Consider the following 24288-nt stretch of genomic DNA (forward strand, 5'->3'; position numbering starts at 1 on the left):
CTGATCTCAGCAGTACCAAGTGCCACAAAGGTCCACAAATCAGTTTACTCATGTATTTTATTGCCTATGGTTTGGTTTGTAAATGTGTGTTGGTGATATGGATGCATTCATGATAGCACATTTTCTGGACAAAATGCGTCTTGGAGCAGCTCCTGCAGTGCTTCCATCAAATCTGTTTTGAATAGGTTTTGGGTGCATTTTCACAAATAATTTCAAAAGCGTCTTATCTAAGACGACATAACCCTGCAACTGAAGGCAAGGGAGCTACACTGTGTAAACTGGTGAAAATCATACACATTCCGATGACTGGTGGACAAAAGGATCAAAACTTTGACAGGAAAAGGGTCTACAAACTGACCTTTTGTTTGAAGACCTGGAGGTCTTGACAAGTGAGAAATTGAAGGAAGGGCGAATTTTAGACAAGCTAGCAGAAAAGTGTGAGTGACATTGATGTTGCATCCTTTATGCATTGGCTCATTTCATCAAAAGCCAGCAAACAGGAGGAATGTGCTTGTTGGGTTTTTCTTTTGAGGAAGAACTATGTAAGCACAGCAGCATCTGGTCTCTGTGGCGCAATCGGTTAGCGCGTTCGGCTGTTAACCGAAAGGATGGTGGTTCGAGCCCACCCAGGGACGATGTATGTTCCTTTCTCTTCTTTTTTAGACGTATTTTGTGCAAACAGATTAACTAAATTTCAACATTTCACTCAAACAAATCAGCCTCTCGCCCAACGTGGGGCTCGAACCCACGACCCTGAGATTAAGAGTCTCATGCTCTACCGACTGAGCTAGCCGGGCGATTTTTGTAGGACCCCAAAGGCACTTGCTGTCGCCACATGTTGACATGTTGAGCAGGACCTGAGCTATGTTTGTGGAATTTGTGCAGAAACTAAAGACCTTCACCCTTAAACATTCACTAAACCTGGTGCATGATCTCACATCCCAGAGATTGAGAATCTGGCAAACTAACAATCGAACTGGTCAGGTAACTGGTCAAAAAGGTACCATTAAAGGCACTTGACATCCAAGCTCAGTTTCGTTGCATAGCCTCTTTATAGTTGTTGAAAAAACGTTTTGTAGCGGAAGAAAACATTAATTTACTGGAAGACAATCCATTGATCACTCTTAATATCAAAGTAAAACATGTACTCTGTCCTGATAAAATTTTGAGCATGTGCATTTCACCTTGGGATTTAAAGTGTTTCCCTTTAGTCTGAGTACATCAGCTGAAGGCAGCTTAACTTCTTTTTTGGTTCTTGAAGTCTTTTTTTATTCTCATCCGAAAGGCATAGCCTATTCTGTTCCAGAAAACATTGGGGATTCCAATGTATCAATGACCTAGTTGGGAAAATAATTGCTGAACTCTGTAATGATCCTGATCTCAGCAGTACCAAGTGCCACAAAGGTCCACAAATCAGTTTACTCATGTATTTTATTGCCTATGGTTTGGTTTGTAAATGTGTGTTGGTGATATGGATGCATTCATGATAGCACATTTCCTGGACAAAATGCGTCTTGGAGCAGCTCCTGCAGTGCTTCCATCAAATCTGTTTTGAATAGGTTTTGGGTGCATTTTCATAAATAATTTCAAAAGCGTCTTATCTAAGAGGACATAACCCTGCAACTGAAGGCAAGGGAGCTACACTGTGTAAACTGGTGAAAATCATACACATTCCGATGACTGGTGGACAAAAGGATCAAAACTTTGACAGGAAAAGGGTCTACAAACTGACCTTTTGTTTGAAGACCTGGAGGTCTTGACAAGTGAGAAATTGAAGGAAGGGCGAATTTTAGACAAGCTAGCAGAAAAGTGTGAGTGACATTGATGTTGCATCCTTTATGCATTGGCTCATTTCATCAAAAGCCAGCAAACAGGAGGAATGTGCTTGTTGGGTTTTTCTTTTGAGGAAGAACTATGTAAGCACAGCAGCATCTGGTCTCTGTGGCGCAATCGGTTAGCGCGTTCGGCTGTTAACCGAAAGGATGGTGGTTCGAGCCCACCCAGGGACGATGTATGTTCCTTTCTCTTCTTTTTTAGACGTATTTTGTGCAAACAGATTAACTAAATTTCAACATTTCACTCAAACAAATCAGCCTCTCGCCCAACAGCTCGAACTCACGACCCTGAGATTAAGAGTCTCATGCTCTACCGACTGAGCTAGCCGGGCGATTTTTGTAGGACCCCAAAGGCACTTGCTGTCGCCACATGTTGACATGTTGAGCAGGACCTGAGCTATGTTTGTGGAATTTGTGCAGAAATTAAAGACCTTCACCCTTAAACATTCACTAAACCTGGTGCATGATCTCACATCCCAGAGATTGAGAATCTGGCAAACTAACAATCGAACTGGTCAGGTAACAGCAGCATTTGAAGTGGGGTCAAAAAGGTACCATTGAAGGCACTTGACATCCCAGCTCAGTTTCGTTGCATAGCCTCTTTATAGTTGTTGAAAAAACGTTTTGTAGCGGAAGAAAACATTAATTTACTGGAAGACAATCCATTGATCACTCTTAATATCAAAGTAAAACATGTACTCTGTCCTGATAAAATTTTGAGCATGTGCATTTCACCTTGGGATTTAAAGTGTTTCCCTTTAGTCTGAGTACATCAGCTGAAGGCAGCTTAACTTCTTTTTTGGTTCTTGAAGTCTTTTTTTATTCTCATCCGAAAGGCATAGCCTATTCTGTTCCAGAAAACATTGGGGATTCCAATGTATCAATGACCTAGTTGGGAAAATAATTGCTGAACTCTGTAATGATCCTGATCTCAGCAGTACCAAGTGCCACAAAGGTCCACAAATCAGTTTACTCATGTATTTTATTGCCTATGGTTTGGTTTGTAAATGTGTGTTGGTGATATGGATGCATTCATGATAGCACATTTCCTGGACAAAATGCGTCTTGGAGCAGCTCCTGCAGTGCTTCCATCAAATCTGTTTTGAATAGGTTTTGGGTGCATTTTCATAAATAATTTCAAAAGCGTCTTATCTAAGAGGACATAACCCTGCAACTGAAGGCAAGGGAGCTACACTGTGTAAACTGGTGAAAATCATACACATTCCGATGACTGGTGGACAAAAGGATCAAAACTTTGACAGGAAAAGGGTCTACAAACTGACCTTTTGTTTGAAGACCTGGAGGTCTTGACAAGTGAGAAATTGAAGGAAGGGCGAATTTTAGACAAGCTAGCAGAAAAGTGTGAGTGACATTGATGTTGCATCCTTTATGCATTGGCTCATTTCATCAAAAGCCAGCAAACAGGAGGAATGTGCTTGTTGGGTTTTTCTTTTGAGGAAGAACTATGTAAGCACAGCAGCATCTGGTCTCTGTGGCGCAATCGGTTAGCGCGTTCGGCTGTTAACCGAAAGGATGGTGGTTCGAGCCCACCCAGGGACGATGTATGTTCCTTTCTCTTCTTTTTTAGACGTATTTTGTGCAAACAGATTAACTAAATTTCAACATTTCACTCAAACAAATCAGCCTCTCGCCCAACGTGGGGCTCGAACCCACGACCCTGAGATTAAGAGTCTCATGCTCTACCGACTGAGCTAGCCGGGCGATTTTTGTAGGACCCCAAAGGCACTTGCTGTCGCCACATGTTGACATGTTGAGCAGGACCTGAGCTATGTTTGTGGAATTTGTGCAGAAACTAAAGACCTTCACCCTTAAACATTCACTAAACCTGGTGCATGATCTCACATCCCAGAGATTGAGAATCTGGCAAACTAACAATCGAACTGGTCAGGTAACTGGTCAAAAAGGTACCATTAAAGGCACTTGACATCCCAGCTCAGTTTCGTTGCATAGCCTCTTTATAGTTGTTGAAAAAACGTTTTGTAGCGGAAGAAAACATTAATTTACTGGAAGACAATCCATTGATCACTCTTAATATCAAAGTAAAACATGTACTCTGTCCTGATAAAATTTTGAGCATGTGCATTTCACCTTGGGATTTAAAGTGTTTCCCTTTAGTCTGAGTACATCAGCTGAAGGCAGCTTAACTTCTTTTTTGGTTCTTGAAGTCTTTTTTTATTCTCATCCGAAAGGCATAGCCTATTCTGTTCCAGAAAACATTGGGGATTCCAATGTATCAATGACCTAGTTGGGAAAATAATTGCTGAACTCTGTAATGATCCTGATCTCAGCAGTACCAAGTGCCACAAAGGTCCACAAATCAGTTTACTCATGTATTTTATTGCCTATGGTTTGGTTTGTAAATGTGTGTTGGTGATATGGATGCATTCATGATAGCACATTTCCTGGACAAAATGCGTCTTGGAGCAGCTCCTGCAGTGCTTCCATCAAATCTGTTTTGAATAGGTTTTGGGTGCATTTTCATAAATAATTTCAAAAGCGTCTTATCTAAGAGGACATAACCCTGCAACTGAAGGCAAGGGAGCTACACTGTGTAAACTGGTGAAAATCATACACATTCCGATGACTGGTGGACAAAAGGATCAAAACTTTGACAGGAAAAGGGTCTACAAACTGACCTTTTGTTTGAAGACCTGGAGGTCTTGACAAGTGAGAAATTGAAGGAAGGGCGAATTTTAGACAAGCTAGCAGAAAAGTGTGAGTGACATTGATGTTGCATCCTTTATGCATTGGCTCATTTCATCAAAAGCCAGCAAACAGGAGGAATGTGCTTGTTGGGTTTTTCTTTTGAGGAAGAACTATGTAAGCACAGCAGCATCTGGTCTCTGTGGCGCAATCGGTTAGCGCGTTCGGCTGTTAACCGAAAGGATGGTGGTTCGAGCCCACCCAGGGACGATGTATGTTCCTTTCTCTTCTTTTTTAGACGTATTTTGTGCAAACAGATTAACTAAATTTCAACATTTCACTCAAACAAATCAGCCTCTCGCCCAACAGCTCGAACTCACGACCCTGAGATTAAGAGTCTCATGCTCTACCGACTGAGCTAGCCGGGCGATTTTTGTAGGACCCCAAAGGCACTTGCTGTCGCCACATGTTGACATGTTGAGCAGGACCTGAGCTATGTTTGTGGAATTTGTGCAGAAATTAAAGACCTTCACCCTTAAACATTCACTAAACCTGGTGCATGATCTCACATCCCAGAGATTGAGAATCTGGCAAACTAACAATCGAACTGGTCAGGTAACAGCAGCATTTGAAGTGGGGTCAAAAAGGTACCATTAAAGGCACTTGACATCCCAGCTCAGTTTCGTTGCATAGCCTCTTTATAGTTGTTGAAAAAACGTTTTGTAGCGGAAGAAAACATTAATTTACTGGAAGACAATCCATTGATCACTCTTAATATCAAAGTAAAACATGTACTCTGTCCTGATAAAATTTTGAGCATGTGCATTTCACCTTGGGATTTAAAGTGTTTCCCTTTAGTCTGAGTACATCAGCTGAAGGCAGCTTAACTTCTTTTTTGGTTCTTGAAGTCTTTTTTTATTCTCATCCGAAAGGCATAGCCTATTCTGTTCCAGAAAACATTGGGGATTCCAATGTATCAATGACCTAGTTGGGAAAATAATTGCTGAACTCTGTAATGATCCTGATCTCAGCAGTACCAAGTGCCACAAAGGTCCACAAATCAGTTTACTCATGTATTTTATTGCCTATGGTTTGGTTTGTAAATGTGTGTTGGTGATATGGATGCATTCATGATAGCACATTTCCTGGACAAAATGCGTCTTGGAGCAGCTCCTGCAGTGCTTCCATCAAATCTGTTTTGAATAGGTTTTGGGTGCATTTTCATAAATAATTTCAAAAGCGTCTTATCTAAGAGGACATAACCCTGCAACTGAAGGCAAGGGAGCTACACTGTGTAAACTGGTGAAAATCATACACATTCCGATGACTGGTGGACAAAAGGATCAAAACTTTGACAGGAAAAGGGTCTACAAACTGACCTTTTGTTTGAAGACCTGGAGGTCTTGACAAGTGAGAAATTGAAGGAAGGGCGAATTTTAGACAAGCTAGCAGAAAAGTGTGAGTGACATTGATGTTGCATCCTTTATGCATTGGCTCATTTCATCAAAAGCCAGCAAACAGGAGGAATGTGCTTGTTGGGTTTTTCTTTTGAGGAAGAACTATGTAAGCACAGCAGCATCTGGTCTCTGTGGCGCAATCGGTTAGCGCGTTCGGCTGTTAACCGAAAGGATGGTGGTTCGAGCCCACCCAGGGACGATGTATGTTCCTTTCTCTTCTTTTTTAGACGTATTTTGTGCAAACAGATTAACTAAATTTCAACATTTCACTCAAACAAATCAGCCTCTCGCCCAACGTGGGGCTCGAACCCACGACCCTGAGATTAAGAGTCTCATGCTCTACCGACTGAGCTAGCCGGGCGATTTTTGTAGGACCCCAAAGGCACTTGCTGTCGCCACATGTTGACATGTTGAGCAGGACCTGAGCTATGTTTGTGGAATTTGTGCAGAAACTAAAGACCTTCACCCTTAAACATTCACTAAACCTGGTGCATGATCTCACATCCCAGAGATTGAGAATCTGGCAAACTAACAATCGAACTGGTCAGGTAACAGCAGCATTTGAAGTGGGGTCAAAAATGTACCATTAAAGGCACTTGACATCTCAGCTCAGTTTCGTTGCATAGCCTCTTTATAGTTGTTGAAAAAACGTTTTGTAGCGGAAGAAAACATTAATTTACTGGAAGACAATCCAGTGATCGCTCTTAATATCAAAGTAAAACATGTACTCTGTCCTGATAAAATTTTGAGCATGTGCATTTCACCTTGGGATTTAAAGTGTTTCCCTTTAGTCTGAGTACATCAGCTGAAGGCAGCTTAACTTCTTTTTTGGTTCTTGAAGTCTTTTTTTATTCTCATCCGAAAGGCATAGCCTATTCTGTTCCAGAAAACATTGGGGATTCCAATGTATCAATGACCTAGTTGGGAAAATAATTGCTGAACTCTGTAATGATCCTGATCTCAGCAGTACCAAGTGCCACAAAGGTCCACAAATCAGTTTACTCATGTATTTTATTGCCTATGGTTTGGTTTGTAAATGTGTGTTGGTGATATGGATGCATTCATGATAGCACATTTTCTGGACAAAATGCGTCTTGGAGCAGCTCCTGCAGTGCTTCCATCAAATCTGTTTTGAATAGGTTTTGGGTGCATTTTCACAAATAATTTCAAAAGCGTCTTATCTAAGACGACATAACCCTGCAACTGAAGGCAAGGGAGCTACACTGTGTAAACTGGTGAAAATCATACACATTCCGATGACTGGTGGACAAAAGGATCAAAACTTTGACAGGAAAAGGGTCTACAAACTGACCTTTTGTTTGAAGACCTGCAGGTCTTGACAAGTGAGAAATTGAAGGAAGGGCGAATTTTAGACAAGCTAGCAGAAAAGTGTGAGTGACATTGATGTTGCATCCTTTATGCATTGGCTCATTTCATCAAAAGCCAGCAAACAGGAGGAATGTGCTTGTTGGGTTTTTCTTTTGAGGAAGAACTATGTAAGCACAGCAGCATCTGGTCTCTGTGGCGCAATCGGTTAGCGCGTTCGGCTGTTAACCGAAAGGATGGTGGTTCGAGCCCACCCAGGGACGATGTATGTTCCTTTCTCTTCTTTTTTAGACGTATTTTGTGCAAACAGATTAACTAAATTTCAACATTTCACTCAAACAAATCAGCCTCTCGCCCAACGTGGGGCTCGAACCCACGACCCTGAGATTAAGAGTCTCATGCTCTACCGACTGAGCTAGCCGGGCGATTTTTGTAGGACCCCAAAGGCACTTGCTGTCGCCACATGTTGACATGTTGAGCAGGACCTGAGCTATGTTTGTGGAATTTGTGCAGAAACTAAAGACCTTCACCCTTAAACATTCACTAAACCTGGTGCATGATCTCACATCCCAGAGATTGAGAATCTGGCAAACTAACAATCGAACTGGTCAGGTAACAGCAGCATTTGAAGTGGGGTCAAAAATGTACCATTAAAGGCACTTGACATCTCAGCTCAGTTTCGTTGCATAGCCTCTTTATAGTTGTTGAAAAAACGTTTTGTAGCGGAAGAAAACATTAATTTACTGGAAGACAATCTAGTGATCGCTCTTAATATCAAAGTAAAACATGTACTCTGTCCTGATAAAATTTTGAGCATGTGCATTTCACCTTGGGATTTAAAGTGTTTCCCTTTAGTCTGAGTACATCAGCTGAAGGCAGCTTAACTTCTTTTTTGGTTCTTGAAGTCTTTTTTTATTCTCATCCGAAAGGCATAGCCTATTCTGTTCCAGAAAACATTGGGGATTCCAATGTATCAATGACCTAGTTGGGAAAATAATTGCTGAACTCTGTAATGATCCTGATCTCAGCAGTACCAAGTGCCACAAAGGTCCACAAATCAGTTTACTCATGTATTTTATTGCCTATGGTTTGGTTTGTAAATGTGTGTTGGTGATATGGATGCATTCATGATAGCACATTTTCTGGACAAAATGCGTCTTGGAGCAGCTCCTGCAGTGCTTCCATCAAATCTGTTTTGAATAGGTTTTGGGTGCATTTTCACAAATAATTTCAAAAGCGTCTTATCTAAGAGGACATAACCCTGCAACTGAAGGCAAGGGAGCTACACTGTGTAAACTGGTGAAAATCATACACATTCCGATGACTGGTGGACAAAAGGATCAAAACTTTGACAGGAAAAGGGTCTACAAACTGACCTTTTGTTTGAAGACCTGCAGGTCTTGACAAGTGAGAAATTGAAGGAAGGGCGAATTTTAGACAAGCTAGCAGAAAAGTGTGAGTGACATTGATGTTGCATCCTTTATGCATTGGCTCATTTCATCAAAAGCCAGCAAACAGGAGGAATGTGCTTGTTGGGTTTTTCTTTTGAGGAAGAACTATGTAAGCACAGCAGCATCTGGTCTCTGTGGCGCAATCGGTTAGCGCGTTCGGCTGTTAACCGAAAGGATGGTGGTTCGAGCCCACCCAGGGACGATGTATGTTCCTTTCTCTTCTTTTTTAGACGTATTTTGTGCAAACAGATTAACTAAATTTCAACATTTCACTCAAACAAATCAGCCTCTCGCCCAACGTGGGGCTCGAACCCACGACCCTGAGATTAAGAGTCTCATGCTCTACCGACTGAGCTAGCCGGGCGATTTTTGTAAGACCCCAAAGGCACTTGCTGTCGCCACATGTTGACATGTTGAGCAGGACCTGAGCTATGTTTGTGGAATTTGTGCAGAAATTAAAGACCTTCACCCTTAAACATTCACTAAACCTGGTGCATGATCTCACATCCCAGAGATTGAGAATCTGGCAAACTAACAATCGAACTGGTCAGGTAACAGCAGCATTTGAAGTGGGGTCAAAAAGGTACCATTAAAGGCACTTGACATCCCAGCTCAGTTTCGTTGCATAGCCTCTTTATAGTTGTTGAAAAAACGTTTTGTAGCGGAAGAAAACATTAATTTACTGGAAGACAATCCAGTGATCGCTCTTAATATCAAAGTAAAACATGTACTCTGTCCTGATAAAATTTTGAGCATGTGCATTTCACCTTGGGATTTAAAGTGTTTCCCTTTAGTCTGAGTACATCAGCTGAAGGCAGCTTAACTTCTTTTTTGGTTCTTGAAGTCTTTTTTTATTCTCATCCGAAAGGCATAGCCTATTCTGTTCCAGAAAACATTGGGGATTCCAATGTATCAATGACCTAGTTGGGAAAATAATTGCTGAACTCTGTAATGATCCTGATCTCAGCAGTACCAAGTGCCACAAAGGTCCACAAATCAGTTTACTCATGTATTTTATTGCCTATGGTTTGGTTTGTAAATGTGTGTTGGTGATATGGATGCATTCATGATAGCACATTTTCTGGACAAAATGCGTCTTGGAGCAGCTCCTGCAGTGCTTCCATCAAATCTGTTTTGAATAGGTTTTGGGTGCATTTTCACAAATAATTTCAAAAGCGTCTTATCTAAGACGACATAACCCTGCAACTGAAGGCAAGGGAGCTACACTGTGTAAACTGGTGAAAATCATACACATTCCGATGACTGGTGGACAAAAGGATCAAAACTTTGACAGGAAAAGGGTCTACAAACTGACCTTTTGTTTGAAGACCTGCAGGTCTTGACAAGTGAGAAATTGAAGGAAGGGCGAATTTTAGACAAGCTAGCAGAAAAGTGTGAGTGACATTGATGTTGCATCCTTTATGCATTGGCTCATTTCATCAAAAGCCAGCAAACAGGAGGAATGTGCTTGTTGGGTTTTTCTTTTGAGGAAGAACTATGTAAGCACAGCAGCATCTGGTCTCTGTGGCGCAATCGGTTAGCGCGTTCGGCTGTTAACCGAAAGGATGGTGGTTCGAGCCCACCCAGGGACGATGTATGTTCCTTTCTCTTCTTTTTTAGACGTATTTTGTGCAAACAGATTAACTAAATTTCAACATTTCACTCAAACAAATCAGCCTCTCGCCCAACGTGGGGCTCGAACCCACGACCCTGAGATTAAGAGTCTCATGCTCTACCGACTGAGCTAGCCGGGCGATTTTTGTAGGACCCCAAAGGCACTTGCTGTCGCCACATGTTGACATGTTGAGCAGGACCTGAGCTATGTTTGTGGAATTTGTGCAGAAACTAAAGACCTTCACCCTTAAACATTCACTAAACCTGGTGCATGATCTCACATCCCAGAGATTGAGAATCTGGCAAACTAACAATCGAACTGGTCAGGTAACAGCAGCATTTGAAGTGGGGTCAAAAATGTACCATTAAAGGCACTTGACATCTCAGCTCAGTTTCGTTGCATAGCCTCTTTATAGTTGTTGAAAAAACGTTTTGTAGCGGAAGAAAACATTAATTTACTGGAAGACAATCTAGTGATCGCTCTTAATATCAAAGTAAAACATGTACTCTGTCCTGATAAAATTTTGAGCATGTGCATTTCACCTTGGGATTTAAAGTGTTTCCCTTTAGTCTGAGTACATCAGCTGAAGGCAGCTTAACTTCTTTTTTGGTTCTTGAAGTCTTTTTTTATTCTCATCCGAAAGGCATAGCCTATTCTGTTCCAGAAAACATTGGGGATTCCAATGTATCAATGACCTAGTTGGGAAAATAATTGCTGAACTCTGTAATGATCCTGATCTCAGCAGTACCAAGTGCCACAAAGGTCCACAAATCAGTTTACTCATGTATTTTATTGCCTATGGTTTGGTTTGTAAATGTGTGTTGGTGATATGTATGCATTCATGATAGCACATTTTCTGGACAAAATGCGTCTTGGAGCAGCTCCTGCAGTGCTTCCATCAAATCTGTTTTGAATAGGTTTTGGGTGCATTTTCACAAATAATTTGAAAAGCGTCTTATCTAAGAGGACATAACCCTGCAACTGAATGCAAGGGAGCTACACTGTGTAAACTGGTGAAAATCATACACATTCCGATGACTGGTGGACAAAAGGATCAAAACTTTGACAGGAAAAGGGTCTACAAACTGACCTTTTGTTTGAAGACCTGCAGGTCTTGACAAGTGAGAAATTGAAGGAAGGGCGAATTTTAGACAAGCTAGCAGAAAAGTGTGAGTGACATTGATGTTGCATCCTTTATGCATTGGCTCATTTCATCAAAAGCCAGCAAACAGGAGGAATGTGCTTGTTGGGTTTTTCTTTTGAGGAAGAACTATGTAAGCACAGCAGCATCTGGTCTCTGTGGCGCAATCGGTTAGCGCGTTCGGCTGTTAACCGAAAGGATGGTGGTTCGAGCCCACCCAGGGACGATGTATGTTCCTTTCTCTTCTTTTTTAGACGTATTTTGTGCAAACAGATTAACTAAATTTCAACATTTCACTCAAACAAATCAGCCTCTCGCCCAACGTGGGGCTCGAACTCACGACCCTGAGATTAAGAGTCTCATGCTCTACCGACTGAGCTAGCCGGGCGATTTTTGTAGGACCCCAAAGGCACTTGCTGTCGCCACATGTTGACATGTTGAGCAGGACCTGAGCTATGTTTGTGGAATTTGTGCAGAAACTAAAGACCTTCACCCTTAAACATTCACTAAACCTGGTGCATGATCTCACATCCCAGAGATTGAGAATCTGGCAAACTAACAATCGAACTGGTCAGGTAACAGCAGCATTTGAAGTGGGGTCAAAAATGTACCATTAAAGGCACTTGACATCTCAGCTCAGTTTCGTTGCATAGCCTCTTTATAGTTGTTGAAAAAACGTTTTGTAGCGGAAGAAAACATTCATTTACTGGAAGACAATCTAGTGATCGCTCTTAATATCAAAGTAAAACATGTACTCTGTCCTGATAAAATTTTGAGCATGTGCATTTCACCTTGGGATTTAAAGTGTTTCCCTTTAGTCTGAGTACATCAGCTGAAGGCAGCTTAACTTCTTTTTTGGTTCTTGAAGTCTTTTTTTATTCTCATCCGAAAGGCATAGCCTATTCTGTTCCAGAAAACATTGGGGATTCCAATGTATCAATGACCTAGTTGGGAAAATAATTGCTGAACTCTGTTATGATCCTGATCTCAGCAGTACCAAGTGCCACAAAGGTCCACAAATCAGTTTACTCATGTATTTTATTGCCTATGGTTTGGTTTGTAAATGTGTGTTGGTGATATGGATGCATTCATGATAGCACATTTTCTGGACAAAATGCGTCTTGGAGCAGCTCCTGCAGTGCTTCCATCAAATCTGTTTTGAATAGGTTTTGGGTGCATTTTCACAAATAATTTCAAAAGCGTCTTATCTAAGAGGACATAACCCTGCAACTGAAAGCAAGGGAGCTACTCTGTGTAAACTGGTGAAAATCATACACATTCCGATGACTGGTGGACAAAAGGATCAAAACTTTGACAGGAAAAGGGTCTACAAACTGACCTTTTGTTTGAAGACCTGCAGGTCTTGACAAGTGAGAAATTGAAGGAAGGGCGAATTTTAGACAAGCTAGCAGAAAAGTGTGAGTGACATTGATGTTGCATCCTTTATGCATTGGCTCATTTCATCAAAAGCCAGCAAACAGGAGGAATGTGCTTGTTGGGTTTTTCTTTTGAGGAAGAACTATGTAAGCACAGCAGCATCTGGTCTCTGTGGCGCAATCGGTTAGCGCGTTCGGCTGTTAACCGAAAGGATGGTGGTTCGAGCCCACTCAGGGACGATGTATGTTCCATTCTCTTCTTTTTTAGACGTATTTTGTGCAAACAGATTAACTAAATTTCAACATTTCACTCAAACAAATCAGCCTCTCGCCCAACGTGGGGCTCGAACCCACGACCCTGAGATTAAGAGTCTCATGCTCTACCGACTGAGCTAGCCGGGCGATTTTTGTAGGACCCCAAAGGCACTTGCTGTCGGCACATGTTGACATGTTGAGCAGGACCTGAGCTATGTTTGTGGAATTTGTGCAGAAACTAAAGACCTTCACCCTTAAACATTCACTAAACCTGGTGCATGATCTCACATCCCAGAGATTGAGAATCTGGCAAACTAACAATCGAACTGGTCAGGTAACTGGTCAAAAAGGTACCATTAAAGGCACTTGACATCCCAGCTCAGTTTCGTTGCATAGCCTCTTTATAGTTGTTGAAAAAACGTTTTGTAGCGGAAGAAAACATTAATTTACTGGAAGACAATCCATTGATCACTCTTAATATCAAAGTAAAACATGTACTCTGTCCTGATAAAATTTTGAGCATGTGCATTTCACCTTGGGATTTAAAGTGTTTCCCTTTAGTCTGAGTACATCAGCTGAAGGCAGCTTAACTTCTTTTTTGGTTCTTGAAGTCTTTTTTTATTCTCATCCGAAAGGCATAGCCTATTCTGTTCCAGAAAACATTGGGGATTCCAATGTATCAATGACCTAGTTGGGAAAATAATTGCTGAACTCTGTTATGATCCTGATCTCAGCAGTACCAAGTGCCACAAAGGTCCACAAATCAGTTTACTCATGTATTTTATTGCCTATGGTTTGGTTTGTAAATGTGTGTTGGTGATATGGATGCATTCATGATAGCACATTTTCTGGACAAAATGCGTCTTGGAGCAGCTCCTGCAGTGCTTCCATCAAATCTGTTTTGAATAGGTTTTGGGTGCATTTTCACAAATAATTTCAAAAGCGTCTTATCTAAGAGGACATAACCCTGCAACTGAAAGCAAGGGAGCTACTCTGTGTAAACTGGTGAAAATCATACACATTCCGATGACTGGTGGACAAAAGGATCAAAACTTTGACAGGAAAAGGGTCTACAAACTGACCTTTTGTTTGAAGACCTGCAGGTCTTGACAAGTGAGAAATTGAAGGAAGGGCGAATTTTAGACAAGCTAGCAGAAAAGTGTGAGTGACATTGATGTTGCATCCTTTATGCATTGGCTCATTTCATCAAAAGCCAGCAAACAGGAGGAATGTGCTTGTTGGGTTTTTCTTTTGAGGAAGAACTATGTAAGCACAGCAGCATCTGGTCTCTGTGGCGCAATCGGTTAGCGCGTTCGGCTGTTAACCGAAAGGATGGTGGTTCGAGCCCACTCAGGGACGATGTATGTTCCATTCTCTTCTTTTTTAGACGTATTTTGTGCAAACAGATTAACTAAATTTCAACATTTCACTCAAACAAATCAGCCTCTCGCCCAACGTGGGGCTCGAACCCACGACCCTGAGATTAAGAGTCTCATGCTCTACCGACTGAGCTAGCCGGGCGATTTTTGTAGGACCCCAAAGGCACTTGCTGTCGGCACATGTTGACATGTTGAGCAGGACCTGAGCTATGTTTGTGGAATTTGTGCAGAAACTAAAGACCTTCACCCTTAAACATTCACTAAACCTGGTGCATGATCTCACATCCCAGAGATTGAGAATCTGGCAAACTAACAATCGAACTGGTCAGGTAACTGGTCAAAAAGGTACCATTAAAGGCACTTGACATCCCAGCTCAGTTTCGTTGCATAGCCTCTTTATAGTTGTTGAAAAAACGTTTTGTAGCGGAAGAAAACATTAATTTACTGGAAGACAATCCATTGATCACTCTTAATATCAAAGTAAAACATGTACTCTGTCCTGATAAAATTTTGAGCATGTGCATTTCACCTTGGGATTTAAAGTGTTTCCCTTTAGTCTGAGTACATCAGCTGAAGGCAGCTTAACTTCTTTTTTGGTTCTTGAAGTCTTTTTTTATTCTCATCCGAAAGGCATAGCCTATTCTGTTCCAGAAAACATTGGGGATTCCAATGTATCAATGACCTAGTTGGGAAAATAATTGCTGAACTCTGTAATGATCCTGATCTCAGCAGTACCAAGTGCCACAAAGGTCCACAAATCAGTTTACTCATGTATTTTATTGCCTATGGTTTGGTTTGTAAATGTGTGTTGGTGATATGGATGCATTCATGATAGCACATTTCCTGGACAAAATGCGTCTTGGAGCAGCTCCTGCAGTGCTTCCATCAAATCTGTTTTGAATAGGTTTTGGGTGCATTTTCATAAATAATTTCAAAAGCGTCTTATCTAAGAGGACATAACCCTGCAACTGAAGGCAAGGGAGCTACACTGTGTAAACTGGTGAAAATCATACACATTCCGATGACTGGTGGACAAAAGGATCAAAACTTTGACAGGAAAAGGGTCTACAAACTGACCTTTTGTTTGAAGACCTGGAGGTCTTGACAAGTGAGAAATTGAAGGAAGGGCGAATTTTAGACAAGCTAGCAGAAAAGTGTGAGTGACATTGATGTTGCATCCTTTATGCATTGGCTCATTTCATCAAAAGCCAGCAAACAGGAGGAATGTGCTTGTTGGGTTTTTCTTTTGAGGAAGAACTATGTAAGCACAGCAGCATCTGGTCTCTGTGGCGCAATCGGTTAGCGCGTTCGGCTGTTAACCGAAAGGATGGTGGTTCGAGCCCACCCAGGGACGATGTATGTTCCTTTCTCTTCTTTTTTAGACGTATTTTGTGCAAACAGATTAACTAAATTTCAACATTTCACTCAAACAAATCAGCCTCTCGCCCAACAGCTCGAACTCACGACCCTGAGATTAAGAGTCTCATGCTCTACCGACTGAGCTAGCCGGGCGATTTTTGTAGGACCCCAAAGGCACTTGCTGTCGCCACATGTTGACATGTTGAGCAGGACCTGAGCTATGTTTGTGGAATTTGTGCAGAAATTAAAGACCTTCACCCTTAAACATTCACTAAACCTGGTGCATGATCTCACATCCCAGAGATTGAGAATCTGGCAAACTAACAATCGAACTGGTCAGGTAACAGCAGCATTTGAAGTGGGGTCAAAAAGGTACCATTAAAGGCACTTGACATCCCAGCTCAGTTTCGTTGCATAGCCTCTTTATAGTTGTTGAAAAAACGTTTTGTAGCGGAAGAAAACATTAATTTACTGGAAGACAATCCATTGATCACTCTTAATATCAAAGTAAAACATGTACTCTGTCCTGATAAAATTTTGAGCATGTGCATTTCACCTTGGGATTTAAAGTGTTTCCCTTTAGTCTGAGTACATCAGCTGAAGGCAGCTTAACTTCTTTTTTGGTTCTTGAAGTCTTTTTTTATTCTCATCCGAAAGGCATAGCCTATTCTGTTCCAGAAAACATTGGGGATTCCAATGTATCAATGACCTAGTTGGGAAAATAATTGCTGAACTCTGTAATGATCCTGATCTCAGCAGTACCAAGTGCCACAAAGGTCCACAAATCAGTTTACTCATGTATTTTATTGCCTATGGTTTGGTTTGTAAATGTGTGTTGGTGATATGGATGCATTCATGATAGCACATTTCCTGGACAAAATGCGTCTTGGAGCAGCTCCTGCAGTGCTTCCATCAAATCTGTTTTGAATAGGTTTTGGGTGCATTTTCACAAATAATTTCAAAAGCGTCTTATCTAAGAGGACATAACCCTGCAACTGAAGGCAAGGGAGCTACACTGTGTAAACTGGTGAAAATCATACACATTCCGATGACTGGTGGACAAAAGGATCAAAACTTTGACAGGAAAAGGGTCTACAAACTGACCTTTTGTTTGAAGACCTGGAGGTCTTGACAAGTGAGAAATTGAAGGAAGGGCGAATTTTAGACAAGCTAGCAGAAAAGTGTGAGTGACATTGATGTTGCATCCTTTATGCATTGGCTCATTTCATCAAAAGCCAGCAAACAGGAGGAATGTGCTTGTTGGGTTTTTCTTTTGAGGAAGAACTATGTAAGCACAGCAGCATCTGGTCTCTGTGGCGCAATCGGTTAGCGCGTTCGGCTGTTAACCGAAAGGATGGTGGTTCGAGCCCACCCAGGGACGATGTATGTTCCTTTCTCTTCTTTTTTAGACGTATTTTGTGCAAACAGATTAACTAAATTTCAACATTTCACTCAAACAAATCAGCCTCTCGCCCAACGTGGGGCTCGAACCCACGACCCTGAGATTAAGAGTCTCATGCTCTACCGACTGAGCTAGCCGGGCGATTTTTGTAAGACCCCAAAGGCACTTGCTGTCGCCACATGTTGACATGTTGAGCAGGACCTGAGCTATGTTTGTGGAATTTGTGCAGAAATTAAAGACCTTCACCCTTAAACATTCACTAAACCTGGTGCATGATCTCACATCCCAGAGATTGAGAATCTGGCAAACTAACAATCGAACTGGTCAGGTAACAGCAGCATTTGAAGTGGGGTCAAAAAGGTACCATTAAAGGCACTTGACATCCCAGCTCAGTTTCGTTGCATAGCCTCTTTATAGTTGTTGAAAAAACGTTTTGTAGCGGAAGAAAACATTAATTTACTGGAAGACAATCCAGTGATCGCTCTTAATATCAAAGTAAAACATGTACTCTGTCCTGATAAAATTTTGAGCATGTGCATTTCACCTTGGGATTTAAAGTGTTTCCCTTTAGTCTGAGTACATCAGCTGAAGGCAGCTTAACTTCTTTTTTGGTTCTTGAAGTCTTTTTTTATTCTCATCCGAAAGGCATAGCCTATTCTGTTCCAGAAAACATTGGGGATTCCAATGTATCAATGACCTAGTTGGGAAAATAATTGCTGAACTCTGTAATGATCCTGATCTCAGCAGTACCAAGTGCCACAAAGGTCCACAAATCAGTTTACTCATGTATTTTATTGCCTATGGTTTGGTTTGTAAATGTGTGTTGGTGATATGGATGCATTCATGATAGCACATTTTCTGGACAAAATGCGTCTTGGAGCAGCTCCTGCAGTGCTTCCATCAAATCTGTTTTGAATAGGTTTTGGGTGCATTTTCACAAATAATTTCAAAAGCGTCTTATCTAAGACGACATAACCCTGCAACTGAAGGCAAGGGAGCTACACTGTGTAAACTGGTGAAAATCATACACATTCCGATGACTGGTGGACAAAAGGATCAAAACTTTGACAGGAAAAGGGTCTACAAACTGACCTTTTGTTTGAAGACCTGGAGGTCTTGACAAGTGAGAAATTGAAGGAAGGGCGAATTTTAGACAAGCTAGCAGAAAAGTGTGAGTGACATTGATGTTGCATCCTTTATGCATTGGCTCATTTCATCAAAAGCCAGCAAACAGGAGGAATGTGCTTGTTGGGTTTTTCTTTTGAGGAAGAACTATGTAAGCACAGCAGCATCTGGTCTCTGTGGCGCAATCGGTTAGCGCGTTCGGCTGTTAACCGAAAGGATGGTGGTTCGAGCCCACCCAGGGACGATGTATGTTCCTTTCTCTTCTTTTTTAGACGTATTTTGTGCAAACAGATTAACTAAATTTCAACATTTCACTCAAACAAATCAGCCTCTCGCCCAACAGCTCGAACTCACGACCCTGAGATTAAGAGTCTCATGCTCTACCGACTGAGCTAGCCGGGCGATTTTTGTAGGACCCCAAAGGCACTTGCTGTCGCCACATGTTGACATGTTGAGCAGGACCTGAGCTATGTTTGTGGAATTTGTGCAGAAATTAAAGACCTTCACCCTTAAACATTCACTAAACCTGGTGCATGATCTCACATCCCAGAGATTGAGAATCTGGCAAACTAACAATCGAACTGGTCAGGTAACAGCAGCATTTGAAGTGGGGTCAAAAAGGTACCATTAAAGGCACTTGACATCCCAGCTCAGTTTCGTTGCATAGCCTCTTTATAGTTGTTGAAAAAACGTTTTGTAGCGGAAGAAAACATTAATTTACTGGAAGACAATCCATTGATCACTCTTAATATCAAAGTAAAACATGTACTCTGTCCTGATAAAATTTTGAGCATGTGCATTTCACCTTGGGATTTAAAGTGTTTCCCTTTAGTCTGAGTACATCAGCTGAAGGCAGCTTAACTTCTTTTTTGGTTCTTGAAGTCTTTTTTTATTCTCATCCGAAAGGCATAGCCTATTCTGTTCCAGAAAACATTGGGGATTCCAATGTATCAATGACCTAGTTGGGAAAATAATTGCTGAACTCTGTAATGATCCTGATCTCAGCAGTACCAAGTGCCACAAAGGTCCACAAATCAGTTTACTCATGTATTTTATTGCCTATGGTTTGGTTTGTAAATGTGTGTTGGTGATATGGATGCATTCATGATAGCACATTTCCTGGACAAAATGCGTCTTGGAGCAGCTCCTGCAGTGCTTCCATCAAATCTGTTTTGAATAGGTTTTGGGTGCATTTTCATAAATAATTTCAAAAGCGTCTTATCTAAGAGGACATAACCCTGCAACTGAAGGCAAGGGAGCTACACTGTGTAAACTGGTGAAAATCATACACATTCCGATGACTGGTGGACAAAAGGATCAAAACTTTGACAGGAAAAGGGTCTACAAACTGACCTTTTGTTTGAAGACCTGGAGGTCTTGACAAGTGAGAAATTGAAGGAAGGGCGAATTTTAGACAAGCTAGCAGAAAAGTGTGAGTGACATTGATGTTGCATCCTTTATGCATTGGCTCATTTCATCAAAAGCCAGCAAACAGGAGGAATGTGCTTGTTGGGTTTTTCTTTTGAGGAAGAACTATGTAAGCACAGCAGCATCTGGTCTCTGTGGCGCAATCGGTTAGCGCGTTCGGCTGTTAACCGAAAGGATGGTGGTTCGAGCCCACCCAGGGACGATGTATGTTCCTTTCTCTTCTTTTTTAGACGTATTTTGTGCAAACAGATTAACTAAATTTCAACATTTCACTCAAACAAATCAGCCTCTCGCCCAACGTGGGGCTCGAACCCACGACCCTGAGATTAAGAGTCTCATGCTCTACCGACTGAGCTAGCCGGGCGATTTTTGTAGGACCCCAAAGGCACTTGCTGTCGCCACATGTTGACATGTTGAGCAGGACCTGAGCTATGTTTGTGGAATTTGTGCAGAAACTAAAGACCTTCACCCTTAAACATTCACTAAACCTGGTGCATGATCTCACATCCCAGAGATTGAGAATCTGGCAAACTAACAATCGAACTGGTCAGGTAACAGCAGCATTTGAAGTGGGGTCAAAAATGTACCATTAAAGGCACTTGACATCTCAGCTCAGTTTCGTTGCATAGCCTCTTTATAGTTGTTGAAAAAACGTTTTGTAGCGGAAGAAAACATTAATTTACTGGAAGACAATCTAGTGATCGCTCTTAATATCAAAGTAAAACATGTACTCTGTCCTGATAAAATTTTGAGCATGTGCATTTCACCTTGGGATTTAAAGTGTTTCCCTTTAGTCTGAGTACATCAGCTGAAGGCAGCTTAACTTCTTTTTTGGTTCTTGAAGTCTTTTTTTATTCTCATCCGAAAGGCATAGCCTATTCTGTTCCAGAAAACATTGGGGATTCCAATGTATCAATGACCTAGTTGGGAAAATAATTGCTGAACTCTGTAATGATCCTGATCTCAGCAGTACCAAGTGCCACAAAGGTCCACAAATCAGTTTACTCATGTATTTTATTGCCTATGGTTTGGTTTGTAAATGTGTGTTGGTGATATGGATGCATTCATGATAGCACATTTTCTGGACAAAATGCGTCTTGGAGCAGCTCCTGCAGTGCTTCCATCAAATCTGTTTTGAATAGGTTTTGGGTGCATTTTCACAAATAATTTCAAAAGCGTCTTATCTAAGAGGACATAACCCTGCAACTGAAGGCAAGGGAGCTACACTGTGTAAACTGGTGAAAATCATACACATTCCGATGACTGGTGGACAAAAGGATCAAAACTTTGACAGGAAAAGGGTCTACAAACTGACCTTTTGTTTGAAGACCTGCAGGTCTTGACAAGTGAGAAATTGAAGGAAGGGCGAATTTTAGACAAGCTAGCAGAAAAGTGTGAGTGACATTGATGTTGCATCCTTTATGCATTGGCTCATTTCATCAAAAGCCAGCAAACAGGAGGAATGTGCTTGTTGGGTTTTTCTTTTGAGGAAGAACTATGTAAGCACAGCAGCATCTGGTCTCTGTGGCGCAATCGGTTAGCGCGTTCGGCTGTTAACCGAAAGGATGGTGGTTCGAGCCCACCCAGGGACGATGTATGTTCCTTTCTCTTCTTTTTTAGACGTATTTTGTGCAAACAGATTAACTAAATTTCAACATTTCACTCAAACAAATCAGCCTCTCGCCCAACGTGGGGCTCGAACCCACGACCCTGAGATTAAGAGTCTCATGCTCTACCGACTGAGCTAGCCGGGCGATTTTTGTAAGACCCCAAAGGCACTTGCTGTCGCCACATGTTGACATGTTGAGCAGGACCTGAGCTATGTTTGTGGAATTTGTGCAGAAATTAAAGACCTTCACCCTTAAACATTCACTAAACCTGGTGCATGATCTCACATCCCAGAGATTGAGAATCTGGCAAACTAACAATCGAACTGGTCAGGTAACAGCAGCATTTGAAGTGGGGTCAAAAAGGTACCATTAAAGGCACTTGACATCCCAGCTCAGTTTCGTTGCATAGCCTCTTTATAGTTGTTGAAAAAACGTTTTGTAGCGGAAGAAAACATTAATTTACTGGAAGACAATCCAGTGATCGCTCTTAATATCAAAGTAAAACATGTACTCTGTCCTGATAAAATTTTGAGCATGTGCATTTCACCTTGGGATTTAAAGTGTTTCCCTTTAGTCTGAGTACATCAGCTGAAGGCAGCTTAACTTCTTTTTTGGTTCTTGAAGTCTTTTTTTATTCTCATCCGAAAGGCATAGCCTATTCTGTTCCAGAAAACATTGGGGATTCCAATGTATCAATGACCTAGTTGGGAAAATAATTGCTGAACTCTGTAATGATCCTGATCTCAGCAGTACCAAGTGCCACAAAGGTCCACAAATCAGTTTACTCATGTATTTTATTGCCTATGGTTTGGTTTGTAAATGTGTGTTGGTGATATGGATGCATTCATGATAGCACATTTTCTGGACAAAATGCGTCTTGGAGCAGCTCCTGCAGTGCTTCCATCAAATCTGTTTTGAATAGGTTTTGGGTGCATTTTCACAAATAATTTCAAAAGCGTCTTATCTAAGACGACATAACCCTGCAACTGAAGGCAAGGGAGCTACACTGTGTAAACTGGTGAAAATCATACACATTCCGATGACTGGTGGACAAAAGGATCAAAACTTTGACAGGAAAAGGGTCTACAAACTGACCTTTTGTTTGAAGACCTGGAGGTCTTGACAAGTGAGAAATTGAAGGAAGGGCGAATTTTAGACAAGCTAGCAGAAAAGTGTGAGTGACATTGATGTTGCATCCTTTATGCATTGGCTCATTTCATCAAAAGCCAGCAAACAGGAGGAATGTGCTTGTTGGGTTTTTCTTTTGAGGAAGAACTATGTAAGCACAGCAGCATCTGGTCTCTGTGGCGCAATCGGTTAGCGCGTTCGGCTGTTAACCGAAAGGATGGTGGTTCGAGCCCACCCAGGGACGATGTATGTTCCTTTCTCTTCTTTTTTAGACGTATTTTGTGCAAACAGATTAACTAAATTTCAACATTTCACTCAAACAAATCAGCCTCTCGCCCAACAGCTCGAACTCACGACCCTGAGATTAAGAGTCTCATGCTCTACCGACTGAGCTAGCCGGGCGATTTTTGTAGGACCCCAAAGGCACTTGCTGTCGCCACATGTTGACATGTTGAGCAGGACCTGAGCTATGTTTGTGGAATTTGTGCAGAAATTAAAGACCTTCACCCTTAAACATTCACTAAACCTGGTGCATGATCTCACATCCCAGAGATTGAGAATCTGGCAAACTAACAATCGAACTGGTCAGGTAACAGCAGCATTTGAAGTGGGGTCAAAAAGGTACCATTAAAGGCACTTGACATCCCAGCTCAGTTTCGTTGCATAGCCTCTTTATAGTTGTTGAAAAAACGTTTTGTAGCGGAAGAAAACATTAATTTACTGGAAGACAATCCATTGATCACTCTTAATATCAAAGTAAAACATGTACTCTGTCCTGATAAAATTTTGAGCATGTGCATTTCACCTTGGGATTTAAAGTGTTTCCCTTTAGTCTGAGTACATCAGCTGAAGGCAGCTTAACTTCTTTTTTGGTTCTTGAAGTCTTTTTTTATTCTCATCCGAAAGGCATAGCCTATTCTGTTCCAGAAAACATTGGGGATTCCAATGTATCAATGACCTAGTTGGGAAAATAATTGCTGAACTCTGTAATGATCCTGATCTCAGCAGTACCAAGTGCCACAAAGGTCCACAAATCAGTTTACTCATGTATTTTATTGCCTATGGTTTGGTTTGTAAATGTGTGTTGGTGATATGGATGCATTCATGATAGCACATTTTCTGGACAAAATGCGTCTTGGAGCAGCTCCTGCAGTGCTTCCATCAAATCTGTTTTGAATAGGTTTTGGGTGCATTTTCACAAATAATTTCAAAAGCGTCTTATCTAAGACGACATAACCCTGCAACTGAAGGCAAGGGAGCTACACTGTGTAAACTGGTGAAAATCATACACATTCCGATGACTGGTGGACAAAAGGATCAAAACTTTGACAGGAAAAGGGTCTACAAACTGACCTTTTGTTTGAAGACCTGGAGGTCTTGACAAGTGAGAAATTGAAGGAAGGGCGAATTTTAGACAAGCTAGCAGAAAAGTGTGAGTGACATTGATGTTGCATCCTTTATGCATTGGCTCATTTCATCAAAAGCCAGCAAACAGGAGGAATGTGCTTGTTGGGTTTTTCTTTTGAGGAAGAACTATGTAAGCACAGCAGCATCTGGTCTCTGTGGCGCAATCGGTTAGCGCGTTCGGCTGTTAACCGAAAGGATGGTGGTTCGAGCCCACCCAGGGACGATGTATGTTCCTTTCTCTTCTTTTTTAGACGTATTTTGTGCAAACAGATTAACTAAATTTCAACATTTCACTCAAACAAATCAGCCTCTCGCCCAACAGCTCGAACT

At 41.5% G+C, this 24288-nt stretch overlaps 30 non-coding genes across 30 annotated transcripts; 18 read left to right on the forward strand and 12 right to left on the reverse strand.

Annotated features, from left to right (window-relative positions):
• Window positions 1-561: 561 nt before the first annotated feature.
• On the forward strand, window positions 562-635 carry trnan-guu (transfer RNA asparagine (anticodon GUU)). The gene has a single exon. It is a non-coding gene; the product is annotated as a tRNA-Asn (tRNA).
• An 89-nt stretch (window positions 636-724) lies between these two features.
• Window positions 725-797, reverse strand: trnak-cuu (transfer RNA lysine (anticodon CUU)). Its single transcript has one exon. It is a non-coding gene; the product is annotated as a tRNA-Lys (tRNA).
• A 1138-nt stretch (window positions 798-1935) lies between these two features.
• On the forward strand, window positions 1936-2009 carry trnan-guu (transfer RNA asparagine (anticodon GUU)). Its single transcript has one exon. It is a non-coding gene; the product is annotated as a tRNA-Asn (tRNA).
• A 1312-nt stretch (window positions 2010-3321) lies between these two features.
• On the forward strand, window positions 3322-3395 carry trnan-guu (transfer RNA asparagine (anticodon GUU)). Its single transcript has one exon. It is a non-coding gene; the product is annotated as a tRNA-Asn (tRNA).
• An 89-nt stretch (window positions 3396-3484) lies between these two features.
• On the reverse strand, window positions 3485-3557 carry trnak-cuu (transfer RNA lysine (anticodon CUU)). Its single transcript has one exon. It is a non-coding gene; the product is annotated as a tRNA-Lys (tRNA).
• Window positions 3558-4695: 1138 nt separating this feature from the next.
• On the forward strand, window positions 4696-4769 carry trnan-guu (transfer RNA asparagine (anticodon GUU)). The gene has a single exon. It is a non-coding gene; the product is annotated as a tRNA-Asn (tRNA).
• Window positions 4770-6081: 1312 nt separating this feature from the next.
• On the forward strand, window positions 6082-6155 carry trnan-guu (transfer RNA asparagine (anticodon GUU)). Its single transcript has one exon. It is a non-coding gene; the product is annotated as a tRNA-Asn (tRNA).
• An 89-nt stretch (window positions 6156-6244) lies between these two features.
• Window positions 6245-6317, reverse strand: trnak-cuu (transfer RNA lysine (anticodon CUU)). The gene has a single exon. It is a non-coding gene; the product is annotated as a tRNA-Lys (tRNA).
• A 1154-nt stretch (window positions 6318-7471) lies between these two features.
• On the forward strand, window positions 7472-7545 carry trnan-guu (transfer RNA asparagine (anticodon GUU)). The gene has a single exon. It is a non-coding gene; the product is annotated as a tRNA-Asn (tRNA).
• An 89-nt stretch (window positions 7546-7634) lies between these two features.
• On the reverse strand, window positions 7635-7707 carry trnak-cuu (transfer RNA lysine (anticodon CUU)). Its single transcript has one exon. It is a non-coding gene; the product is annotated as a tRNA-Lys (tRNA).
• A 1154-nt stretch (window positions 7708-8861) lies between these two features.
• trnan-guu (transfer RNA asparagine (anticodon GUU)) lies at window positions 8862-8935 on the forward strand. The gene has a single exon. It is a non-coding gene; the product is annotated as a tRNA-Asn (tRNA).
• An 89-nt stretch (window positions 8936-9024) lies between these two features.
• trnak-cuu (transfer RNA lysine (anticodon CUU)) lies at window positions 9025-9097 on the reverse strand. Its single transcript has one exon. It is a non-coding gene; the product is annotated as a tRNA-Lys (tRNA).
• A 1154-nt stretch (window positions 9098-10251) lies between these two features.
• On the forward strand, window positions 10252-10325 carry trnan-guu (transfer RNA asparagine (anticodon GUU)). Its single transcript has one exon. It is a non-coding gene; the product is annotated as a tRNA-Asn (tRNA).
• An 89-nt stretch (window positions 10326-10414) lies between these two features.
• On the reverse strand, window positions 10415-10487 carry trnak-cuu (transfer RNA lysine (anticodon CUU)). Its single transcript has one exon. It is a non-coding gene; the product is annotated as a tRNA-Lys (tRNA).
• Window positions 10488-11641: 1154 nt separating this feature from the next.
• On the forward strand, window positions 11642-11715 carry trnan-guu (transfer RNA asparagine (anticodon GUU)). Its single transcript has one exon. It is a non-coding gene; the product is annotated as a tRNA-Asn (tRNA).
• An 89-nt stretch (window positions 11716-11804) lies between these two features.
• On the reverse strand, window positions 11805-11877 carry trnak-cuu (transfer RNA lysine (anticodon CUU)). Its single transcript has one exon. It is a non-coding gene; the product is annotated as a tRNA-Lys (tRNA).
• A 1154-nt stretch (window positions 11878-13031) lies between these two features.
• On the forward strand, window positions 13032-13105 carry trnan-guu (transfer RNA asparagine (anticodon GUU)). Its single transcript has one exon. It is a non-coding gene; the product is annotated as a tRNA-Asn (tRNA).
• An 89-nt stretch (window positions 13106-13194) lies between these two features.
• Window positions 13195-13267, reverse strand: trnak-cuu (transfer RNA lysine (anticodon CUU)). Its single transcript has one exon. It is a non-coding gene; the product is annotated as a tRNA-Lys (tRNA).
• A 1138-nt stretch (window positions 13268-14405) lies between these two features.
• trnan-guu (transfer RNA asparagine (anticodon GUU)) lies at window positions 14406-14479 on the forward strand. Its single transcript has one exon. It is a non-coding gene; the product is annotated as a tRNA-Asn (tRNA).
• An 89-nt stretch (window positions 14480-14568) lies between these two features.
• trnak-cuu (transfer RNA lysine (anticodon CUU)) lies at window positions 14569-14641 on the reverse strand. The gene has a single exon. It is a non-coding gene; the product is annotated as a tRNA-Lys (tRNA).
• Window positions 14642-15779: 1138 nt separating this feature from the next.
• trnan-guu (transfer RNA asparagine (anticodon GUU)) lies at window positions 15780-15853 on the forward strand. Its single transcript has one exon. It is a non-coding gene; the product is annotated as a tRNA-Asn (tRNA).
• A 1312-nt stretch (window positions 15854-17165) lies between these two features.
• Window positions 17166-17239, forward strand: trnan-guu (transfer RNA asparagine (anticodon GUU)). Its single transcript has one exon. It is a non-coding gene; the product is annotated as a tRNA-Asn (tRNA).
• Window positions 17240-17328: 89 nt separating this feature from the next.
• Window positions 17329-17401, reverse strand: trnak-cuu (transfer RNA lysine (anticodon CUU)). The gene has a single exon. It is a non-coding gene; the product is annotated as a tRNA-Lys (tRNA).
• A 1154-nt stretch (window positions 17402-18555) lies between these two features.
• Window positions 18556-18629, forward strand: trnan-guu (transfer RNA asparagine (anticodon GUU)). The gene has a single exon. It is a non-coding gene; the product is annotated as a tRNA-Asn (tRNA).
• A 1312-nt stretch (window positions 18630-19941) lies between these two features.
• trnan-guu (transfer RNA asparagine (anticodon GUU)) lies at window positions 19942-20015 on the forward strand. The gene has a single exon. It is a non-coding gene; the product is annotated as a tRNA-Asn (tRNA).
• Window positions 20016-20104: 89 nt separating this feature from the next.
• trnak-cuu (transfer RNA lysine (anticodon CUU)) lies at window positions 20105-20177 on the reverse strand. Its single transcript has one exon. It is a non-coding gene; the product is annotated as a tRNA-Lys (tRNA).
• A 1154-nt stretch (window positions 20178-21331) lies between these two features.
• trnan-guu (transfer RNA asparagine (anticodon GUU)) lies at window positions 21332-21405 on the forward strand. The gene has a single exon. It is a non-coding gene; the product is annotated as a tRNA-Asn (tRNA).
• Window positions 21406-21494: 89 nt separating this feature from the next.
• trnak-cuu (transfer RNA lysine (anticodon CUU)) lies at window positions 21495-21567 on the reverse strand. Its single transcript has one exon. It is a non-coding gene; the product is annotated as a tRNA-Lys (tRNA).
• A 1154-nt stretch (window positions 21568-22721) lies between these two features.
• On the forward strand, window positions 22722-22795 carry trnan-guu (transfer RNA asparagine (anticodon GUU)). The gene has a single exon. It is a non-coding gene; the product is annotated as a tRNA-Asn (tRNA).
• Window positions 22796-24107: 1312 nt separating this feature from the next.
• Window positions 24108-24181, forward strand: trnan-guu (transfer RNA asparagine (anticodon GUU)). The gene has a single exon. It is a non-coding gene; the product is annotated as a tRNA-Asn (tRNA).
• The last annotated feature ends 107 nt before the right edge of the window (window positions 24182-24288 follow it).

Source organism: Brachyhypopomus gauderio, unplaced genomic scaffold (genome assembly GCF_052324685.1).
Source record: "Brachyhypopomus gauderio isolate BG-103 unplaced genomic scaffold, BGAUD_0.2 sc342, whole genome shotgun sequence".
Taxonomy (NCBI): Eukaryota; Metazoa; Chordata; class Actinopteri; order Gymnotiformes; family Hypopomidae; genus Brachyhypopomus; species Brachyhypopomus gauderio.